Source organism: Arachis stenosperma, chromosome 2 (genome assembly GCF_014773155.1).
Source record: "Arachis stenosperma cultivar V10309 chromosome 2, arast.V10309.gnm1.PFL2, whole genome shotgun sequence".
In the NCBI taxonomy this organism is placed as follows: domain Eukaryota; kingdom Viridiplantae; phylum Streptophyta; class Magnoliopsida; order Fabales; family Fabaceae; genus Arachis; species Arachis stenosperma.
The window spans coordinates 55747318-55756034 of NC_080378.1; the positions used below are offsets into that span (position 1 = coordinate 55747318).

General features: G+C 41.7%; 1 non-coding gene across 1 annotated transcript; it reads left to right on the forward strand.

Moving 5' to 3' along the window:
* The first annotated feature begins 3307 nt into the window (after positions 1-3307).
* On the forward strand, positions 3308-3415 carry LOC130963844 (small nucleolar RNA R71). The gene has a single exon (XR_009079962.1). It is a non-coding gene; the product is annotated as a small nucleolar RNA R71 (small nucleolar RNA).
* The last annotated feature ends 5302 nt before the right edge of the window (positions 3416-8717 follow it).

An 8717-nucleotide genomic window follows, 5' to 3' on the forward strand; every position in this document is an offset into this window, starting at 1 on the left:
GGCTAACCTTGCCAAGGTAGAGGACTTGTCCGCCACCTTATAGAGTTCTTGGGCTATAACCTCATGAACTTCCACTTCTTCTCCAATCATGATGCTATGAATCATGATGGCCCGGTCTAGAGTAACTTCGGACCGGTTGCTAGTGGGAATGATTGAGCGTTGGATAAACTCCAACCATCCTCTAGCCACGGGCTTGAGGTCATGCCTTCTTAGTTGAACCGGCTTCCCTCTTGAATCTCTCTTTCATTGGGCGCCCTCTTCACAAATGTCAGTGAGGACTTGGTCCAACCTTTGATCAAAGTTGACCCTTCTTGTGTAAGGATGTTCATCTCCTTGCATCATGGGCAAGTTGAATGATAACCTCACATTTTCCGGACTAAAATCCAAGTATTTCCCCCGAACCATTGTAAGCCAATTCTTTGGATCCGGGTTCACACTTTGATCATGGTTCTTGGTGATCCATGCATTGGCATAGAACTCTTGAACCATTAAGATTCCGACTTGTTGAATGGGGTTGGTAAGAACTTCCCAACCTCTTCTTCGGATCTCATGTCGGATCTCCGGATATTCACCCTTTTTGAGTGAAAAAGGGACCTCGGGGATCACCTTCTTCAAGGCCACAACTTCATAGAAGTGGTCTTGATGCACCCTTGAGATGAATCTCTCCATCTCCCATGACTCGGAGATGGAAGATTTTGTCTTCCCTTTCCACTTTCTAGAGGTTTCTCCGGCCTTGGATGCCATAAATGGTTATGGAAAAACGAAAATGCAACGCTTTTACCACACTAAACTTAAAAGGTTTGCTCGTCCTCGAGCAAAAGAAGAAAGAAAAGAGTAGAAGAAGAAGAAATGAGGAAGAAGGGAATGGCTTTGTGTTCGGCCAAAGAGGGGGAGAAGTGGTGTTTAGGTTGTGTGAAAATGAAGGGGTGAAGAAGGGTTTATATAGGACAGGAGGGCTCATGGTTCGGTCATGTATGGGTGGGTTTGGGAGGGAAAGTGGTTTGAATTTGTAGGGTGAGGTAGGTGGGGTTTTGTGAAGGATGGATGTGAGTGGTGAAGAGAATATGGGATTTGATAGGTGAAGGGTTTTTGGGGAAGAGGTATTGAGGTGATTGGTGAATGGGGAAGAAGAGAGAGAGTGGTGGGGTTGGTGGGGATCCTGTGGGGTCCACAGATCCTGAGGTGTCAAGGAAAAGTCATCCCTGCACCAAATGGCATGCAAAATCACGTTTTGAGCCAATTCTGGCGTTAAACGCCGGGCTGGTGCCCATTTCTGGCGTTTAACGCCAGGTTCTTGCCCTTTCCTGGCGTTTAACGCCAGTCTGGTGCCCCTTTCTGGCGTTAAACGCCCAGAATGGTGCCAGACTGGGCGTTAAACGCCCATCTGCTAACCTTACTGGCGTTTAAACGCCAGTGGGTTCTTCCTCCAGGGTGTGCTGTTTTTCTTCCTGTTTTTCATTCTGTTTTTGCTTCTTCAATTAATTTTGTGACTTCTCATGATCATCAACCTACAAAATAAAATAGAATAACAAAGAAAAATATAAAATATAACATTGGGTTGCCTCCCAACAAGCGCTTCTTTAATGTCATTAGCTTGACAGATGGCTCTCATGGAGCCTCACATTTTCTCAGAGCAATGTTGGAACCTCCCAACACCAAACTTAGAGTTTGAATGTGGGGGTTCAACACCAAACTTAGAGTTTGGTTGTGGCCTCCCAACACCAAACTTAGAGTTTGACTGTGGGGGCTCTGCTTGACTCTGATTTGAGAGAAGCTCTTCATGCTTCCTCTCCATGGTGACAGAGGGATATCCTTGAGCCTTAAACACAAAGGATTCTTCATTCACTTGAATGATCAGTTCACCTCTATCAACATCAATCACAGCCTTTGCTGTGGCTAGGAAGGGTCTGCCAAGGATGATGGATTCATCCATGCACTTCCCAGTCTCTAGGACTATGAAATCAGCAGGGATGTAGTGGTCTTCAATCTTCACCAAAACATCCTCTACAAGTCCATGAGCTTGTTTTCTTGAGTTGTCTGCCATCTCTAGTGAGATTCTTGCAGCTTGCACCTCAAAGATCCCTAGTTTCTCCATTACAAAGAGAGGCATGAGGTTTACACTTGATCCTAAGTCACACAGAGCCTTGTTGAAGGTCATGGTGCCTATGGTACAAGGTATGGAAAACTTCCCAGGGTCCTGCCTCTTTTGAGGTAATTTCTGCCTAGACAAGTCATCCAATTCTTTGGTGAGCAAAGGAGGTTCATCCTCCCAAGTCTCATTTCCAAATAACTTGTCATTTAGCTTCATGATTGCTCTAAGGTATTTAGCAACTTGCTCTTCAGTGACATACTCGTCCTCTTCAGAGGAAGAATACTCATCAGAGCTCATGAAAGGCAGAAGTAAGTCCAATGGAATCTCTATGGTCTCATTTTGAGCCTCAGATTCCCATGGTTCCTTATTGGGGAACTCAGTGGAGGCTAGTGCACGCCCATTGAGGTCTCCCACAGTGGCGTTCACTTCCTCTTCCTCCTCTCCAAATTCGGCCATATTGATGGCCTTGCACTCTCCTTTTGGATTTTCTTCTGTATTGCTTGGAAGAGTACTAGGAGGGAGTTCAGTAACTTTCTTGCTCAGCTGTCCCACTTGTGCCTCCAAATTCCTAATGGAGGACCTTGTTTCAGTTATGAAACTTTGAGTGGTTTTGATTAGATCAGAGACCATAGTTGCTAAGTCAGAGGGGTTCTGCTTAGAATTCTCTGTCTGTTGCTGAGAAGATGATGGAAAAGGCTTGCCATTGCTAAACCTGTTTCTTCCACCATTATTGTTGTTGAAACCTTGTTGAGGTCTCTGTTGATCTTTCCATGAGAAATTTGGATGATTCCTCCATGAAGAATTATAGGTGTTTCCATAGGGTTCTCCTAGGTAATTCACCTCTTCCATTGAAGGGTTCTCAGGATCATACGCTTCTTCTTCAGATGAAGCATCCTTAGTACTGCTTGGTACATTTTGCATTCCAGACAGACTTTGAGAAATCATATTGACTTGTTGAGTCAATATTTTATTCTGAGCCAATATGGCATTCAGAGTATCAATCTCAAGAACTCCTTTCTTCTGATTTGTCCCATTGTTCACAGGATTCCTTTCAGAAGTGTACATGAATTGGTTATTTGCAACCATTTCAATCAGCTCTTGAGCTTCTGTAGGCGTCTTCTTCAGATGAAGAGATTCTCCAGCAGAGCTATCCAAAGACATCTTGGATAGTTCAGAGAGACCATCATAGAAAATACCTATGATGCTCCATTCAGAAAGCATGTCAGAAGGACATTTTCTGATCAATTGTTTGTATCTTTCCCAAGCTTCATAGAGGGATTCTCCATCCTTCTATCTGAAGGTTTGGACCTCCACTCTAAGCTTACTCAATTTTTGAGGTGGAAAGAACTTTGCCAAGAAGGCATTGACTAGCTTTTCCCATGAGTCCAGGCTTTCTTTAGGTTGTGAGTCCAACCATGTCCTAGCTCTGTCTCTTACAGCAAAAGGGAATAGCATAAGTCTGTAGACCTCAGGGTCAACCCCATTAGTCTTGACAGTGTCACAGATTTGCAAGAACTCAGCCAAAAACTGATGAGGATCTTCCAATGGAAGTCCATGGAACTTGCAATTCTGTTGCATTAGAGAAACTAATTGAGGCTTAAGCTCAAAGTTGTTTGCTCCAATGGCAGGGATAGAGATGCTTCTCCCATAGAAATCGGGAGTAGGTGCAGTAAAGTCACCCAGCACCTTCCTTGCATTGTTTGCATTGTTGTTGTTTTCGGCTGCCATGTCTTCTTCTTTGAAGATTTCTGTTAGGTCCTCTACAGAGAGTTGTGCCTTAGCTTCTCTTAGCTTTCGCTTCAAGGTCCTTTCAGGTTCAGGGTCAGCTTCAACAAGAATGCCTTTGTCTTTGTTCCTGCTCATATGAAAGAGAAGAGAACAAGAAAATGTGGAATCCTCTATGTCACAGTATAGAGATTCCTTGAGGTGTCAGAGGAACAGAATAATAGAAGAAAGAGGTAGAAGAATTCGAACTTAGTGAGGTAGAGTTCGAATTGTGCATTGAGAAGGAGTGGTACTCCATAAATAGAAGGATGTGAGAAGAGAGGAAGAAATTTTCAAAAATTAATTAAAAAGATTTTAAAAACATTTTGAAAAACTTTAATTTGATTTTCGAAAACCAAGAGTGGGAAAGAAATCAAGTAATTTTTGAAAAAAAGATTTTGAAATTAGAGTTTAAAAAGATATGATTGAAAACTTCTTTGAAAAAGATGTGATTAAAAAGATATGATTGAAAAGTTATGGTTTTAAAAAAAGATATGATTGAAATGATATGATTTGAAAACAATTTTAAAAAGATTTGATTTTAAAAATTAATGACTTGCCTAACAAGAAAAGATATGATTCAAACATTAAACCTTTCTCAACAGAAAAGGCAACATACTTGAGATGTTCAATCAAATCATTAATTGATAGCAAGTATCTTTGAAAAAGGAAAGAAATTGATTTTGAAAACATTTGATTGAAAAGATTTGATTTGAAAAAGATTTGATTTTGAAAAACTTTGAAAACTTGAAAAAAAATTGATTTGAAAACAAAATTCTTCCCTCTTGTGCCATCCTGGCGTTAAACGCCCAGAATGGTGCACATTCTGGCGTTTAACGCCCAATGCACTACCCTTTTGGGCGTTAAACGCCCAGCCAGGCACCCTGGCTGGCGTTTAAACGCCAGTCTGTCCTTCTTCACTGGGCGTTTTGAACGCCCAGCTTTTTCTGTATAATTCCTCTGCTGCATGTACTGAATCTTCAATTCTCTGTATTATTGACTTGAAAAGACACAAATTAAAAATATTTTTGGATTTTTTAATAATGAGGAATAATCAAAATGCAACTAAAATCAAATAACAATGCATGCAAGACACCAAACTTAGCAGTTTGTATACTACTGACAGTAACAAAATGAGAATGCATATGAGAAACAACAAAACACTCAAGTCAAGAGAATTTAAAGATCAGAGCAAGGAAATAATCAAGAACAACTTGAAGATTAATGAATAAACATGAATGAATGCAAGAAGAATAGAAACATGCAATTGACACCAAACTTAACATGAGACACTAGACTCAAACATACAATATTTTTGGTTTTTATGATTTTGTAATTTTTTTGGATTTTTTCGAAAATTATATGGAAATAGAAAGATAAAGGTTTCAGAATTCTCAATTTGGATTCCAGGAATCATTGCAATGCTAGTCTAAGACTCCGGTCCAGGAATTAGACATGGCTTCACAGCCAGCCAAGCCTTTAAAGAAAGCTTCGGTCCAAAACACTAGACATGGCCAATGGCCAGCTAAGCCTTAGCAGATCATTGCTCCAATAGCAAGATTGATAGAGATCAACAAGCTCTTGTGATGATCAGTTGAAACCTCGGTCCAATGAGATTAGACATGGCTTCTCAGCCAGCCAGATTTCAACAGATCATCATGAAACTCTAGAACTCATTCTTAAGAATTCTGAAAAATACCTAATCTAAGCAACAAGATGAACCGTCAGTTGTCCATACATGAAACAATCCCCGGCAACGGCGCCAAAAACTTGGTGCACGAAATTGTGATCAATACTTTTCACAACTCAAATAATCCCCGGTAATGAATCCAAAAACTTGGTGTTCAATACCATGGCATAAACACAACTTCGCACAACTAACCAGCAAGTGCACTGGGTCGTCCAAGTAATAAACCTTACGCGAGTAAGGGTCGATCCCACGGAGATTGTTGGTATGAAGCAAGCTATGGTCACCTTGTAAATCTTAGTCAGGCAGACTCAAATGGGTATAGTGATATACGAATAAAACATAAAGATAAAGATAGAGGTACTTATGTAATTCATTGGTAGGAATTTCAGATAAGCGTATGAAGATGCTTGGTCCCTTCTGTCTCTCTGCTTTCCTACTGTCTTCATCCAATCCTTCTTCCTCCTTTCCATGGCAAGCTTATGCAAGGGTTTCACCGTTGTCAGTGGCTACCTCCCATCCTCTCAGTGGAAATGTTCAACGCACCCTGTCACGGCACGGCTATCCATCTGTCGGTTCTCGATCAGGCCGGAATAGAATCCAGTGATTCTTTTGCGTCTATCACTAACGCCCCGCCCTTAGGAGTTTGAAGCACGTCACAGTCATTCAATCATTGAATCCTACTCAGAATACCACAGACAAGGTTAGACCTTCCGGATTCTCTTGAATGCCGCCATCAGTTCTTGCCTATACCACGAAGACTCTGATCTCACGGAATGGCTGGCTCGTTTGTCAGGCGAGCACTCGGTTGTCAGGCGATCAACCATGCATCGTGTATCAGAAATCCAAGAGATATTCACCCAATCTAAGGTAGAACGGAGGTGGTTGTCAGTCACACGTTCATAGGTGAGAATGATGATGAGTGTCACGGATCATCACATTCATCAAGTTGAAGAACAAGTGATATCTTGGACAAAGAACAAGCGGAATTGAATAGAAGAACAATAGTAATTGCATTAATACTCGAGGTACAGCAGAGCTCCACACCTTAATCTATGGTGTGTAGAAACTCCACCGTTGAAAATACATAAGAACAAGGTCTAGGCATGGCCGAATGGCCAGCCTCCCAAAGTGATCAAAAGATCTAAAGAACAAAAGATTCCAAAGATCAGAAGATGAAAATACAATAGTAAAAGGTCCTACTTATAGAAAACTAGTAGCCTAAGGGTTACAAAGATGAGTAAATGACATAAAAATTCACTTCCGGGCCCACTTGGTGTGTGCTTGGGCTGAGCAATGAAGCATTTTCGTGTAGAGACTCTTCTTGGAGTTAAACGCCAGTTTTTATGCCAGTTTGGGCGTTTAACTCCCATTTTGGTGCCAGTTCCGGCGTTTAACGCTGGGAAATCTGAAGGTGACTTTGAACGCCGGTTTGGGCCATCAAATCTTGGGCAAAGTATGGACTATCATATATTGCTGGAAAGCCCAGGATGTCTACTTTCCAACGCCGTTGAGAACGCGCCAATTGGGCTTCTGTAGCTCCAGAAAATCCACTTTGAGTGCAGGGAGGTCAGAATCCAACAGCATCTGCAGTCCTTTTCAGTCTCTGAATCAGATTTTTGCTCAGGTCCCTCAATTTCAGCCAGAAAATACCTGAAATCACAGAAAAATACACAAACTCATAGTAAAGTCTAGAAAAGTGAATTTTAACTAAAAACTAATAAAAATATACTAAAAACTAAACCAAGTATACTAAAAACATACTAAAAACAATGCCAAAAAGCGTACAAATTATCCGCTCATCAAAAACCCTTCTCCAGAAAAAACCCTTTGATTTTGGGAAAAATCATGAAGTTGGGAAAAGAGTACACCAGGGAGTAGAGTTTGCTTTTAACTGTAGTACCTTTTCATATTACAAGCATGCCACGACCTTGGGAACTCAGTGTCGTTCAGGTCGGTTACTTTATAATAACCTTTTCTTAAAACTTCATTGACTTTGTATGGTCCCTTCCAATTAGCAGCAAGTTTTCCTTCCCCTGATTTGTTGACTCCAATGTCGTTTCTGATTAAGACCAAGTCATTCGGGGCAAATGTTCTTCGAATGACTTTTTTGTTGTACCTTGTAGTCATCCTTTGCTTCAATGTTGCTTCTCTTATCGGGCATCTTCTCGGACTTCGGGGAGCAAGTCGAGCTCCTCTTTGTGCCCCTGTATGTTTCCGATCTCGTCATGGAGAATTACCCTTGGGCTTTGTTCATTGATTTCTATTGGTATTATTGCTTCTACGCCACAGACTAGTCGGAAGGGCGTTTCTCCAGTGGCAGATTGGGGCGTTGTCCTGTAAGCCCATAGCACTTGGGGGAGCTCTTCAGCCCAAGCTCCTTTTGCTTCTTGTAATCTTTTCTTTAGCCCTGCCAGTATGACTTTGTTGGCTGCCTCGGCTTGCCCATTGGCTTGCGGGTGCTCCACCGATGTGAACTGGTGTTTGATTTTCATACTGGCTACTAAGCTTCTGAAGGTAGAATCGGTGAATTGGGTTCCATTATCTGTAGTAATGGAATAGGGTATCCCATATCTTGTGATGATATTTTTGTAGAGGAACCTCCGACTTCTTTGAGCGGTGATGGTGGCCAATAGTTCTGCTTCTATCCACTTTGTGAAGTAATCTATTCCCACGATCAGGTATTTGACTTGTCCTGGCGCTTGGGGAAAAGGACCTAACAAATCCATTCCCCATTTTGCAAAGGGCCATGGAGAAGTGATACTGATGAGTTCTTCTGGTGGAAGTTTGCATGCATCTGACATGGCTGACACTTTTTCACAAATTCTGTGGCATCTTTCTGCAAGGTCGGCCAGTAAAATCCAGCTCGGATTATTTTCCTGGCTAGTGACCTTGCTCCGAGATGGTTTTCGCAGATCCCACTATGCACTTCCTCCAATACCTCGGCAGTTCTTGAGGTCGGTACACACTTTAATAATGGTGTTGATATCCCCCTTCTGTAGAGAATATTTCTTACCAAGGTGTAGTGTTGTGCTTCCCTTCGGATCTTTTTAGCCTCTTTCTCTTCTTTAGGGAGGATGTCGAATTTCATGTATTCGACCAAGGGGTTCATCCATCCGAGGTTTAAACTGATTACCTCAAGTACTTCTTGTTTGTCTTCTGTTTTTACTACCG